The sequence below is a fragment of the Gossypium hirsutum genome, chromosome A03, assembly GCF_007990345.1.
Source record: "Gossypium hirsutum isolate 1008001.06 chromosome A03, Gossypium_hirsutum_v2.1, whole genome shotgun sequence".
NCBI lineage: Eukaryota > Viridiplantae > Streptophyta > Magnoliopsida > Malvales > Malvaceae > Gossypium > Gossypium hirsutum.
Window position 1 is genome coordinate 36,655,252 of NC_053426.1, and position 16,418 is coordinate 36,671,669.

The window sequence follows — 16,418 nt, forward strand, 5'->3', positions numbered from 1 at the left end:
GTCAGAGTACTTCATCACACTATCAAAAGACTATTGGGTATAGTGAAATTATTATTTTGAGTCTGACATGTATAGGAACTTGGTCATTTTGTGATATGTGTCATGTTATTTGGCCAATTTGTGAAGGCCTATGATGATGGTGATTCTTTTGTAATTTCCATATGATATGTTTGGGTTGTAATCTAATTACCCATGCATGTATGTGTTAGTGTCTTGATGGTAGGATATGATATTGCTTGATAAATGTATGGTAAAGCGTGGATTAAGTACTAAAGGTTAAAGGATGACCTAATGACTTAAAATGACTATGTGCATGAGTACACAATTTGAGGTTATGTAACAAGTTTAATAATGCATGAAACGGGAATGGAATGCCTCTAAATGGTGTAGCAAATGAGGGTGCAATAAGATGAAATTATGAAGATGTGAGACTGCCATGGTGTGCAATGTTTGAGTGTATAAATATTTCATGTTGCATGTTGTAAAGTTTTTTGAACGTATGAGTGATTGAGGGTGACCAATGGCTTGGAAAATAGCCTCCAAAAAGGTCCACACAGGTAGAGACACGGGCATGTGTCTATGCCGTGTGTGACACACGGCCAGCCCCTTGGGAGTGTTGCTCAGCCGTGTGTCCCTATACCTAAAATTTCTAAGTCAGTTTGCATGGTAGTAAACACACAGGTAGAGACACGGCCATGTGTCTCAACCGTGTGAAGGACATGGCCTAGAACACGGGCGTGTGTCATGGCCATGTGCACCTAAATGAGTGATGATGTCATAAATAGAATGTCCAAGTTTTTGGACACGAAAGTGTCTAGGCCGTGTGAGGGACACGAGCCATGACACGGACGTGTTCTCGATCGTGTGAAAACCCCTGTAGGTTCAAAATGAAAAATAATTTTTAGAAATCCCACACGGGTAAGGGACACGGGCATGTCCCAAAGCACACGGGCATGTGCATTGCCTCTACACGGGCGTGGGAGGCTCAACCCAAGAAATTTTCTTAGAATTCTCTTAAGTTCTAAGATTAGTCCCGAATTATTTTTAATGTATGTTTTGGACCTCGTAGGACCATAATAAGGACAGTATGATTTTGTTTGATTGGTTTTAATTTGGAATGAAATTTGATAACCTATGGCTTTGAAAATGCCCTGTCTATGTACGGTAAGGCCTTGTAACTTGTCCCGATCTCGGGTACGGGTAAGGGGTGTTACACTTTCCCGATCTCGGGTACGGGTAAGGGGTGTTACACTTACACATGCTACGTGAGTCTAAAAATTGACTAAATCGTAACTCTAATACCACTAAATGTAACACCCCTTACCTGTATTTGATGCTGGAACAGGGCACGAGGCATTACCGGACTTAAAATTAAACAAACATTTAAAACCGAGACATGAATTTCCACTCAAATTTAATTTACCTTTCGAAAACATTCATATCATCCTTTAAACGAGCCTACTAGGCCAAAAATATGCTATAGGAGTGATTCAGGACTAAACTGAGAACTTTAGAAAAGTTTCTATCACTTAGAATTTTTTTACTAAAAAAGAGGTCACACGCCCGTGTAGCTTTGGGACACGCCCGTGTGGGTAGGACGTGTGGTCACACACACTTGTGTCCCTAACCCATGTAACTCTCTGTTTATGACATCATCAACAAATTGAAGTCACACAGCCAAGTGACACGTCCGTGTGATTAGGCCGTGTGGGCGATTTAATTTTCAAAATTTTTCATAAAATAGGTGCAGACTTCACACGCCAATGCCCCTAGGTCGTGTCCTTCACACGGCTGAGACACATGACCGTGTCTTTGCCTGTGTGACCAATTTGAAGTTGAAAATTCAAGATGCAAAGGACAAACGGCTGGATCACACCCTCATAGGGCAAGCTGTGTGTCACACAAGGCCTAGACACATGCCCGTGTGTCTACTTGTGTGGACAAAAATAAGGCTATTTACCAAGCCATTTTGCTACCCTTACTTGCACCAACCTACACAACAACAAGCAACGCCAATTCAAGTGTATACATACAACCAAATCAGCCACAACTAAGTCATTCACACATCAGTTATATGCTATTTTCTATCGCATACAACATCTCATTCTTATCATCTCAAACCATGCAATATCCACATCCATGAAAGACATCTTCATATTTGTATATACTTAACCAATATTAGCCAATTTCAATGGCCATTTAAAAAATGAATCATCAACCATTATAAGCTAACACATTTGGCCAAATCGAATATGACACATAACAAAATGACCATGTCCCTATACATGCCATAACTTAAAATAATGTAATCATAAGTACCCAAAATGAAAATTTGATAGTGTGAATGGATCTCCGACCGTCTTCGATCCCCGAGCTGGTTTGGTGACACTATAAGACAAGGGAAAAAGAAATGAGGTAAGCTTTAAAGCTTAGTAAGTTCCTATGTAAATAATAGGCATCATAAACACATTTTAACATATTTTTAACTTGAAGTAAATTAACATAGGTATCCTTGTAAATCTCATAATCAAACTTGGCATAGATGATATTAAAACCTTAACATCGTAACTTACTTAATCAAACCTTACCGTGGATTTATCACATTTCGAGCTCATTAAGCATGGGTTTTGTATACATACCTGTACCAACTTGCAAATACCATTGTCTTCCACAACATACCATAAATCTTTCATAACTTTAACATGGCCGTTAAGTTACCCGAACCACTTAGAATACTAAAGGATACTCGGGAAAATCTCACTCACATAGTACCATACCAATGCCATATCCCACATATGGTCTTACATGGGATCTCAAGTCGATGCCAATAGCCCATCTATGGTCTTACACGAATCTCATATCGATGCCATGTCCCAGATATTGTCTTACACGTAAACTCAAATAACCCTAATGCCATGACATCCGTATCCTATCTATTCCGAAGGTTCAACCGAGATATATCACCCTTTTCGAAACTTTGTCGAATTTATTGAAAGAGCAATTCAAAATTCATACAGTAATAACACAATTGAAGCATAAATAATAATGCATTATTTACATGCGAACTTACCTCGGTACAAAAATAGAAGAAATGGATTTAATCACCAAACACCTTATTCTTTTCCCGATCAAGGTCTGAACTTCACTTTTCTTGATCTATAGCTTATTTATTATTCACATTACTCAATTCAGTCCAAAAATCATACTAAGGAAAAATTACATTTTTGCCCCCTAAACTTTAACATATTTATGAATTAGTTTCTAGGCTCGTAAAATGAAATGTATTCAATTTCTTGGTTACTAAGCCTAGCCGAACCATAAACATGCTCATATTATCCCACATTATTCATCAAATTAGATTTTTAATACCCATTTTACAACTTTTTACAAATAGGTCCTTTTAGGTATTTTCATGAAAAGTTACTCAGTAAAAGTTGTCTATCACACCTTAAACATACAATATCTTCCATCAAATATCAAAATACATGCATGTAACACATGTGTAAATTTTTAAACATGAACCCTACTTCAAAATAATGGTAGAAATAGGTAAATCGGGTTACGAAAACTTCAAAAATATAAAGAATATTAAAAACGGGGCTAGGGTGCACTTATTATCAAGCTTGAAAGTTGATGAAACCATAGCTATGGAGCCCTTATGAAATTCTTCCAAGGTAAAAGAAAGATGGACACAATTTTGGCTTTATTTTCCCTTTTTATTCTTTTATTTACTAAATGACCAAAATGCCCTTAATGCATTTCTTTCAAAATTCACCTATCTATGCCCATTTTTGTCCAAAAAAATATAAAATGGTATAATTATCATATAAGGACGTCTAATTTAAAATCTCATAGCAATTGGACACCTCTAACATGTAGAACTCAACTTTTGCACTTTTTTTACAATTTAGTCCTTTTTACTAAATTGGGTGCCCAAACATCAAAATTTTTGAACGAATTTTTTACGAAATCATTCCGTGAAACTATAGACCATAAAAATGTAATAAAAATGACTTTTTTTATGTCAGATTTGTGGTCCTAAAACCACTATTCCTACTAGCCCCAAAATCGGGTTGTTACATAGAGTATCGAACCCCTTAGGCAAATTTGTTTTGGTTGAAAAAGTCTGCAAGACTTTTCCATTAATGCATCAAGATTTCTATTTTCCAGCTAATCTGATGTTATTGCCATTCGATGAATTTGATGTGATTTTGGGTATGGATTGGTTGACAATGCATGAGGCTATAGTGAATTGTAGACGAAATACAATTGAACTGAAATGTCAAAATAATGAGACTATTAGAATTGAATATGATGATCTAAGTAGTTTTCCAGGTGTGATCTCGTCTATGTGAGCTCAGAGATTTGTGAGAAAGGGGTGTGAAGCTTATCTTGCATATGTACTTGATATGAAAGTGACAGAAACAAAGATTGAATTAGTACCAGTTGTGTGCGAGTATCCAGATGTATTTCCTGAAGATTTACTGGGTTTATCACCTAGCAGAGAGGTTGAGTTTGGTATTGAATTAGTACTGGGAACAATACGATATCAATAGCTCCATACAGAATGGCTCCGATAGAGTTAAAAGAATTGAAAGCTCAGTTGCAAGAGTTGACAGATAGAGGTTTTGCTAGACCGAGTTTCTCTTCCATATAGACTATCGATAGCTTAACAAAGTGACGACCAAGAATAAATACCCTTTGCCACTAGTAGATGATTTGTTTGATCAGTTAAAAGGGGCAATAGTGTTTTCGAAAATTGACTTGAGATCGGGTTATTACCAGTTGCGAGTTAAAGACTCAGATGTGCCAAAGACTACATTTAGGACAAGGTAAGGACACTACGAATTTCTTGTTATGCCTTTCGAACTAACAAATGCACCTGTGGTTTTTATGGACTTGATGAACCGAATTTTTAGGCTGTACTTAGATCGATTCGTAGTTATGTTTATTGATGATATTTTAATTTACTCTCGAGATGAATCTGAGTATGCTGAGCATTTAAGAATCATGCTACAAACTCTAAGAGATAAACAATTGTTTGCAAAATTCAACAAATGTGAGTTTTGGCTACAAGAGGTTGGTTTTCTGGGACATATAGTTTTAGTCGCAGGTATCCAAGTTAACCCGGGCAAAATTTCTGCGATCATAGATTGAAAGCCTCCGAGAAATATATGCGAAGTCCATAGTTTTTTGGGACTAGTAGGTTATTATAGACAATTTGTGAAAGGATTCTTGATGATTGCAACTCTGATGACAAGATTGCTTCAAAAAGATGTTAAATTTGAGTGGTCAGAAAAGTGTCAGCAGAGCTTCGAACAGTTGAAAGCATTATTTACAAAGGCACTAGTGTTAGTTCAGCCTGAGTCAGGTAAAGAATTTGTAGTTTTCAGTGATGCATCATTAAATGGTCTGGGTTGTGCTTTGATGCAAGAAGGCAAACTTGTAGCTTATGCCTCGAGGCATTTGAAGCCACACAAAAAGAATTATCCGATGCACGATCTAGAGTTAGCCGTGATAGTGTTCGCATTGAAAATTTGACGTCATTACTTGTTTGGTGAGAAATACCATATTTATACCAACCACAAAAGCTTGAAATATCTGATAACTTAGAAGGATTTGAATTTACGACAGTGAAAATGGTTAGAATTGTTAAAAGACTATGAATTAGTGATTTACTATCATCCGGGGAAAGCGAACGTTGTTGCTGATGCTTTGAGTCGAAAGTCCTTATTTACTTTACATGCTTTGAACACACAATTAGTTTTGTCTGACGATTGTTCGATAGTAGCCGAGTTGAAAGTGAGACTGTTATTTATACACTAGATTTGTGAGGCTAAAATATTTGATACTAAATTGGAAGCAAAACGAGCTCAGTGTGAGTCAACTTCTGATTCAAAGTTTCAAATAGGGCCTGGTGACAGTTTGATGTTTCGTGATAGAATTTGTGTACCAAGAAATTCTAAGCTCATTCGTAAGATTCTAAACAAAGCACAAGTAGTTGTTTATCAGTACATCCGGGGAGCACAAAAATGTATAATGATTTGAAACAACCTTATTGGTGGCATGGCATGAAACGAGATATCTCAGAATTTTTTTCAAAATGTTTGATTTGTCAGTAAGTCAAAGTTGAGCATCAAGTACTGTCAGGTTTATTACAGCCTATTTTTATTCTCGAGTGGAAGTGGGATAGAGTAACAATGGACTTTGTATCGGGTTTACCTTTATCTCCAAGAAAGAAAGATGCGATCTAGGTTGTTGTTGACAGATTGACGAAATCAGTTCATTTCATTCCGGTACATATAGATTTCTCGCTTGATAAATTAGTCGAGTTACATATATTTTAAATTGTGAGATTACGTGGTGTTCCTTTATCTATTGTTTCATATTGAGATCCGAGATTCACTTCGCGATTTTGGAAGAAATTACAAGAAGCTTTAGGTACAAAGCTGCATTTTAGCACTGCATTTCACCCACAATTAGATGGTCAATCCAAGTGAGTTATTCAAATATTTGAGGATATGTTACGATGTTGCATTCTTGAGTTTGAAGGCAATTAAGAGAAATATCTACCGCTGATTGAATTTACTTACAATAATAGCTTCCAATCGAGTATTAAGATGGCACTGCACGAAGCTCTATACGGACGTAAATGTAGAACACCGTTATATTGTACTGAGCTTAGCGAGAATAAGATTCACGGGGTTGATCTAATCAGAGAGACTAAAGAAAAAGTGAAAGTAAGTCGCGATAGTTTAAAAGCAGCATTGGATCAACAAATATCGTATACAGGCTTGAAACGAAAAGATAATGAGTTTTAGATTGGGGATAAAGTGTTCTTGAAATCACCATGGAAAAAGATATTACGGTTTGGTTGGAAAGGAAAATTGAGTCCGCGATTCATCGGATTGTACGAAATTATTGAACGAGTTAGGCCAGTGGCATATCAGTTATCTTTATCATCTGAGTTAGAGAAAATACATAATGTGTTTCATGTATCGATGCTTCGACGATACTGATCCGACCCTTCACATGTCATTTCCCCGACAGAGGTTGAAATTCAGTATGATATGTCATATGTCAAAGAACTGATTCGAATCTTAGCTCATGAGATCAAAGAGTTGATAAATAAGAAACTTGCATTAGTAAAAGTGTCATGGCATCAACACGGGATTGAAGAAGCTACATGGGAACCCGGGGATGCTATGAGAAAATAATACCCGAACCTATTCACTGGTAAGAATTTTCGGGGATGAAAATCCCTAAGGGGGAGAGTTGTAACATTCTGATTTTAGCTAAATCAGAATAGTGGTTTTGGAACCACAAATTCGATGTTGGAAAATTATTTTAATATTATTTTTGGTGTTTACAACATGATAGCATGTATGTGCAAAAATTTCGTGAGCTAATTTTATCGTTTAATTGCTCAATTTGAGAAAAAAATGATTTAATCGAGTAAAATGCAAAAGTTGCATACTATTTGTTTAAAATGCTTAATTGTTATGATTTAATAAATCAAAGGTCTTTATAATGATATTAGACCATTGGTAGTGCTAATGGACATTAATGGACATGCATTATAAATTTTTATGTTTAATTCATTAAGGGTAAATAAGTAATTATGTAAATATGTTAATTAAAATACAACAAAACATGAATTTTTGTCCATATTTCTTTCTTTTGGCCAAATGTTGAAGAAGAAGAAAGCTTTGAATTGAGTTTTAGGGTTCGATACTTGTAAGTTCAATTTGGTAAGTGTTTTGAGCTCGGTTTTTGATGACTTTTACATTTTTGAAATCGTTGCTTTGTATTCTAGCTAGCCCGTACCATAGATTTAAAAATTGTTAAAGGTTTAACATATTCTCATTGTTGAATACTTGAGTAATTTTATGATTGATGATAGATTATGAAGGTTAATTGATAGATTAATAGTTTTTGTAAAGTGATTTTTGACAAAAATGTAAAAAAGGGATTAAATTGAGAAAATGTGAATGTAGTAGTTAAAAGTGTGAATAAATGAAAGTTTTGGGCTTCTAGGGACTTATATGTAATTCGACCAAGCTTGGGTTTAATGAAGTTTTGTGAATTTTGTGTATTTGTGAAATAGAGACTAAACTGATTAAATGTGAAAGTTTAGGGGCTAAAGTGCAAATAGGCCTAAATGTATGTTTTGGACTAAATTGAATGAGTGGTTGATTAAAGAAGTTAATTTTGAATATATTTAGATCAAGAAAAGAGGAATCTGGAATTAGATCAGGGGAAAGGCAAGATTATCGAGTAATTGACTCATTTAGTCGTTTTTATACCCGAGGTAAGTTCGTATTTGACGATTTCATTATAAATGTATGTTAAATGCGTTGATATTGCCTAAATTGTGATTATGAGATTTTCATTAATGTATGAATTGTAAATACCACTCTACAGAATTATTCGAAGATGGAATCGATAAGATAGAAATCCCGGTCGAACTTTAGGAATAGATTTGGATACTTGTGACGTGTTATAAGATGATATACCTATTTGGCTTTGGGCCATTCATATCGGACGAGTTGGCTTTAGGCCATGTTATTAGCACTTCGGGTGCTAGCTATACCTATTTGGCTTTGGGCCATGCATATTGGATATTTTGGCTTTAGGCCATGAAAATAGTTCTTCGGATAAGTTACCTTGATTTGGCTACAGGTCATGGTATAGGTACTTATTGTACGAGATTTATGAGTATCCGATTTTTATTTTGAATAGTTCAAGGGGTAAACAAATGATGTGGATGTGAAAGAGGTTAGTACGAGGCGATACAGGTATGTATAGAACCTATTCGAGTATTAAATAGAGAAAGTTCGATGAGATGGTATTTGATCATGTTTTGAGACATGAGAAAGGTTTGTACTTAATGTGTATAATTGGTTGATTTTTATTTATTTGGTGAATTAAGTTATTTATATACAAGCTTACTAAGCCATAAAGCTTACTTCGGGTTATTTTTTCTATGTTTTATAGAGAATCAAGGCTAGCTCAGATTCGAAAGTCATCGGGAACATCATCGCACTATCGGACATCTATTTAGTACTTTTGAGTTATGTATATATGGTATATGGCATGTATAAGCTAGGTATGGTATTTTGGTTGTGTTTATAGCCATGAGAGTTGGCTTGTAAAGGATGTTAATGTTGATGTGTGTTTGGCTAATAGAAATGGTTTATTTTGACATGTATGGTATGAGCATGGATATTTGAATTGTGGAGTTTAAATGCTTAAGAAATGCTTTGATGAAATATGATTTTAGAAGTTGAACTGATAAGTATTTGACTAGGTAAATGGCATTGAATAGAGTATTGAAATTGGTTGAAATGGATATTGTATGAATTGTGCATTTGGTTGATGCTTTGGCTCCCTAATTGTGTGATGAAATGGTACCATTTTGATTGTTTAGGTGCACATGAATAAGGGTGGCAAATTGGCCTTGAAAATGGCCTATTTTTGTCCACACGGGTAGAGACACGGGCGTGCGACTCAGCTGTGTGTGATACACAATCATGTTACACTGCCGTGTTTCCCCTACTGTTGTTATTAAATGAAGTCAGTATGCTCCACACAGTCTCACACACAGGCGTGTGACTGGCCGTGTGGTACAAGTCAATATACCCCCTAATTGGCATATAGCTTAGCACACAGGCATGTGACTTGGCTGTGTTGCATAAATCAGTATACCCTCCAGTCTTGGCACGACCTAGTGCATGGCCTGGCACACGGGCGTGTGTGGCCACTTCGAAGGGCACACGAGCGTGTGGTTGGACGTGTGATCCAAGTCAGTATGTATGCTCTGTTTCCACACGGCCTGAGACACAGGCGTGTTTGGAGCCATGTCAAGCACACGGCTTATTCACACGGGTGTGTGACCCCTGTATGTTTGAAATTTTTCTAAGTTTCCAAAATTTTCGTATGAAGTCAGTTTATTCCCGAACCACTTCTAAAGCGTGTTTAAGGCCTCGTAATCCCTTATAAGGGACAATATGAATGTGTTGAATGATTTATGAGAATGAATGCTTTACGATTGATAAATGTATGCCTTATGTTGTGAATTGATTGGTAATACCTTATAACCCTACTCCGGTGACAAATATGGGTTAGAGGTGTTACACTGTGTGTCACACACGACCAAGACACACGCCCATGTGTCTACCCGTGTGGACAAAAATAAAGTCATTTCCTAGCCTCATTTGTCACCCATAACTCATCATTTTTTAACACCCCACACCCATGCCCTACGTAGGGACGGAATACGAGGTGTTACAAAAGTTAAACATATGCATTCAAACATTTACTAGTCACCAGGAGTTGATTAAATTCAAGATTATTTCAAACTTTTCCAAAACTTCTTATCAGGGGCTTATAAGGCCTAAAGCATCTCCTGGAAATCACTCGAGACCGATTCAGGTCCTTTAATCAACACTAGGAAAAATGACCTCTAAAAAAGGGCACACACCCATGCGGATGGGCAACATGCCTGTGTGGAACTTGAATATGGTCGTGCTGATGGCCCGTGTGGCACACACGACCTAAGCACCTAGGGACACGCCCGTATCCCAAGCCTGTGTGAATTAAATACTAAATTCGAACCTACAGGGGTTTTCACACGGCCGGGCACACGCTCGTGTCTATGGTCGTGTCCCTCACACTGACATGACATGCCTATGTCCTAGCCCGTGTCTAGAAACCTTAACATTCTGTTTCTAATGTCAGCATCCAATTTGGGGCACACGGCCAAGGCACACGCCCGTGTGCTAGACCATGCCCTGCACACGGCTGAGACACACGGCCGTGTCTCTACCCGTGTGTTTACTACCATGCATACTGACTTGTAAAATTTACGTGCAGGGGACACATAGCTGAACAGCACACCCATGAGGCTGGCCGTATGTCATACACAGCCTAGACACACGCCCATATGTCTACCCGTGTGGACAATATAAGGCTATTTACCAAGCCTTATGCCACCCTGAAACAAAATTTAATACTAATCAACATATCAAGGTCTAATTTAATATGAGTTCTCAACCAACAACCATAGCTAAGGCCTATATACATTTCAAAAATTTAACTATATCAACAATTTCACATTCGCAAAGACTATCTTGCATTCATATAATGACTTACACTATTAGCCATTTTCATGGCCTTATAAAAAAAGAGTCAAATGCTAAAACAAGCCAACACCTTTGGCCCCAAAACAATGTGCCACAAAAATAAAATCAAAGATTCCTATACATGCCATAATCAAAATGATAAAACTAGCTATACCAAGAGCTTCGAGGATAGTGTGATTGGCTTCTTCAACGTAGGCGACGATCCTCGAACTACTTTGGCGGCACTAAAAAGAAAATGGAAAGGAAAAAGGGTAAGCATAAAAGCTTAGTAAGTACATATGTGCAAATAAGTGTAATTAGAAATACATTCATCAAACAATGGCTTATCATACTTAAATGATATATCATTTTAACCTCACTATCTTGTTCTTCCTTCTTTTATGCATACTTACTACATCTCATCACATACTATGGTCTTCATTCGAGACTTTAGTATACATACCTTTAGTTACCCGTAAAATAACTCAAGTTCATTCTCTCTATTGGCATACCTCATTGGAAGTATCGCCAATCCATTCATCGAGTTACCCCTTTAAACACTCGAAAATATCAACGAATACATAGTAGTTTACTCCTAAGTACTATACAAGTGGCCAAAACTACCTCGTACTTTGTAATACTTGCATACTTGAGCTACTCACGGGCCTTTTCACGAAGTCAGTACCCGGACCCCATAGCTCTATCATGTAATGTTCGCTCATTGAGCTACTCAAAGGTCTACACACAAAATCAGTACCCGGACCCACATTACATATTTCACTTGCCTCATGAACTCAGACTCAACTCAGGAGTTCAGACCATGCAATTTCTCATGACTTACCTTTTGTATCCTATACTATTTTCAAGGTTCGACAGGATCTCGTGTCTGACCTGATGCTGTCGTACTTGTTCATAATGTAGGTTACTCTTATATCGCGTTAAATATACTTTCATGTTATCGAGTAGATTATGATACATGGTAAAAATAAAACATTTAAAAGTAAGCTACAATGACATACTACTTACATATGTACTTACCTCGGCACAAAGTGATAGGAACGAGTCTAATCCTCATAAATTTTGTTCTTCCCTCGATCCAAGCTCGAATCACGTTTCTATTGATCTAAATTTTCAAAAATTAGCTTATTTAATATACAAATCATTCAATTCAACTTAAGACTCATACTTTGGTAAAATGACCATTTTGCCCTTAAACTTTACAAAAATTATGATTTTACCCCTAGGCCCGAAAATTTATTTTTATCAAATTTCCTTAATAGCCAAGCCTAACCGACCATTTATTTCTCTAATGACCACCCAAATTCTCAATATTTATCAAAATTACTATCTATTTTACAAACTTTACAAAATGGTCCTATCAGGGTTTTCATGAGAAGTCCTTTCACAAAAGTTGTTCACTCAACAACCAAGACTCATTTTCTTCCATAAAAACTCAGCAAACATACAAATCCTTTCATTGTAAGTCCCTAGACTATCAATCATTTAACAAAATTGTCCCCTCAGTAGATAGATTAAGCTTTAAGGGTCCCAAAAGTACAAAAATTATCAAGAATAACCCTCAAATTGACTTACTTGCAAGAGGCTAGCTTGGTTGAAATTTCAAGGCTTCAAAACCCTTATTTTTTTTGAGAATTTTGGTCAAGAAGAAGAAGTGAAATGAGTGATATCATCTTTTGTTTATTTTATTTCTTTTTAGTCAAACAAGTCACCAAATTTTTACCTAACATTGACTAGCCTAATTTGTCCCTATGGCATGCCATGCTGCATTTTAAGGGTCTATTTGCCCTTTAAAGACCTTAAATTTTTGGATCTCTACCTATTTGGTATGTCTATCAAGTGAAATTGAACTTTTACCCTTTATGCGATTTAGTCCTTTTTCGCAATTTAGCTCCCAAACGTTAAAATTTATTCACCAAATTTTTCATGCACCTTTATAATCATGCCGTCACATATAAATAATATTAAAATAATTTTTTCAGCTTCAGAATAGTGGTTCTGAAACCACTATTCTGATTAGGCCCAAAGTCAGGCTGTTACAATTTTCCTGCACCAAAACTCACAAGCATATATCCACCAATCCAACATCATATTCACATAAGATTTGCCATCGATCATGTGGTATTAACTCATACATCAATGGATATAAACTTACTCTTATCATTAACTTATATGCTAACATAATTCCATCAAACTATCACATAATAAGCACTTATGTGATTACCAAAACATCACTTCAAAATAGCCAAACTTAGACCATCACTAGCCACTCCAATGGCTAGATTACAAAACAACAATTACAAGCCATCATTGGCCAAATAAGCTTATACCATTATACCAAAATAATATTTCTAATTATACCAAAATAAGACAGTGGGTAGTGTGATGATTGGTCTGACCGACTTCCAATCTCATGAGCTTTTGAGCACTATAAGATAGGGAAAATTAAATAGAGTAAGCATTTTATGCTTAGTAAGTTCGTATAATAGAATATAAACTTACCATTCATTTTTATAAATACAAGCGTACATAGTCATACTTTCCATAAATTTTGGCTGAGTTTACCTAAACACAAACACTCAATTCAACAAGTTAATCACATAACCTCATATAAAAATCAAGTAAACATGGATAAGCTCATTACATTACCAGCTTCTGTTAATTTCACCTTTCCACACTTCAAGAGTTCTTTCCGTCGAACTATTGAAATTTTGATGGATGTTCGGGTAATATACTCATGTGCAAGAGTACTCGTTAGGGTACATAATAAAAAGGCACACCCTTGAGCTACACATTTTACAACAGGATTACCAGTCCAGGCTAAATCCTATCCGTAGCATATACTCTAGAAAGCTTAATTTGGATTACTCGTCCGAACTAAATCCAATATATAATATAAGCTCAAGAGATCTTACATTAGAATTACCCGTCTGGGTTAAATTCTATCTGCAACGTATGCAATATTATTCTTATTCAAGAAATCACCTTAATCTATCAAAATTCAACATTCAACTGGAACACGACAATTTGTCCATATGTCACAACTTATGACTATTTCTTTATGTATATCGTCTCATACATATCAACACAATCATACAATTCAATTCAAGCATATTAACATACATATTTAAGTTACACGAACTTACCTTGATAATGGTTCGTATTTGAATTTCAACTAATCCGAAACCTTTTTCTTTCCTCGATCTATTTCCGTAGTTGGTCTTTCCGGATCTATATGGGTAAATTTAACTATTAATCTATCACATTTCATATATGTTTGCATCCTATTACATCCTAGGCAAAATAACCCTATTACATTCTAGGCAAAATTATCATTTTGCCCCTATCTTTTTCAAAAATTCTAATTTCGTCCCTAGGCTCGGAAAATGAAATTCATGAAATTTAACCCTCTTTCCAAGTCTAGCCAAAATTTATATACTACATTTACAGCACATACATTTCACAAATTTCATAATTTTTCATGGGTTTTTACCACTTTTTCATTTTTAGTCCCTAAATCAAGTTTTCATAAAAAATTACTTACCTATGAATAACTTTTCATTTTCTACCATAAATTTCTAATTTTCAGCATATTCATCCATGACCCAAATTTCATACCTTGATAACTTTTCAAATAAATCCCCTAAATAGAAAGATTAGACTATCCCAATTCGAAAAATATAGAAATTACTAAAGACGGGACTTGATTTCATACCTTTTTAAGCTTGAAAAGTTTTCTTCCTCTCTCCTAGGGTTTCCATATAAAAATTGGGGAAGTTGATATGAAAATAGATGATTTTTTCTTTTTAATTAATTATTATATTTTATTAATTTCCAATTTAGTCCCTACCCTTTTCTAATTTTTCCATGGATGAGTCATTAAAATATCTACTAACTACTCTTCAATGGTCTAATTACCATATAAGGACCTTAAGTTTTGAATTCCATAGCTATTTGATACCTATAACTACTAGAACCCAACTTTTACATTTTATGCAATTTAGTCCTTTCCCTAATTAAACACACAATCGGTAAAATTTTCGTATCAAAATTTTCATGTGACCTTCCTACCATGATGCCAACCATAAAATAAAATAAAATAAAATTTTATTTTTGGCTGAAATTTGTGGTCTCGAAACCGCTGTTCCGATCTCACTGAAAATGGGGTGTTACAGATATAGGTAGGAGTGTTACAATAAGTACTTGGGTAAGGGTTTCCAGCCCTATTCTTAATGTAATTCACATCTTCAGTAAGATTATTGATGTACCAAAAGAGAGGTTTGTCTCCTCCATATATAGATGACGCACTAGATGAAGATTCTAAATGGTTTAACCTGTCCATTATTTGTTCGTATCTATCTTTATCTTGAACAGCTTTGATCGTGGATGGCTTCTGGTCATATGTGTAACGTTCTATTGGTTTCTAGTAGGAATTCATTGTCATACTCTTTATTATTTCATATGCATCACTATATGTCTTGTTCATCAAGGCTTTTTCTGCAACTCCATCTAGTCCTGGTCGTACGTGTGCATCCAACCCATTATAGAACATTTGCAACCGTAGCCACTCAAGTAATCCATGGTGTGGGCATCTCTGAATTAGCATTTTAAAATACTCCCAAGCTTCGTGAAAATTTTCTCCTTCTAATTATTTAAAAGTTGCGATCCCCTTTCTCAGTTAGACCATTTTGTTGATAGGGAAATTTTTTTTGTAAAACTTTTCCTACAAGCTCATCCCATGTTGTGATAGATCCTGGTGCCTGCGAATCTAAAAAAGAGAAAGCATTAGCTATTAAGGAGAAAGGGAACAACCAAAGACGAATAGCGTCATCAGTGGCTCGGTTATACTTAAAAGTGTAACAAAGTCGAAGAAACCATTTTAAATACTTATTTGGGTCCTCGATCATTGTGCCTCTCAATTGTAAATTATTTTGGATCATCTAGATCATTGCTGGTTTGATCTCAAAATTATTTATACTTCCTTGAACCATCTCTAGACTTGGTAGTGCATAGTCCCTTAGGGTTCTTTCATTGCGCGTTGTATGTATATTCGCGGGAAGCTATGGTGGTGGTGGTGGTGGTGGTGGTGGTGGTGGTGGTGGTGGTAGTGGTAGGTCTTCTGGGTTGTTATTGTTAATTTCATCAAACAATAGGTTATCTCATGGTGGTAAATTGCCTACAATAGGCGGTTGGTTCTACATCTGTTGTTGCTACTGTTGTTGTTGCTGTCGATGATTCCTATGAATTATTCTTTCTGGATCTGTGGCTGGCTCTTTA

At 35.9% G+C, this 16,418-nt stretch overlaps 1 non-coding gene across 1 annotated transcript; it reads left to right on the plus strand.

Annotated features, from left to right (window-relative positions):
• Positions 1 to 15,715: 15,715 nt before the first annotated feature.
• LOC121227773 (small nucleolar RNA R71) lies at positions 15,716 to 15,822 on the plus strand. Its single transcript, XR_005925296.1, has one exon. It is a non-coding gene; the product is annotated as a small nucleolar RNA R71 (small nucleolar RNA).
• The last annotated feature ends 596 nt before the right edge of the window (positions 15,823 to 16,418 follow it).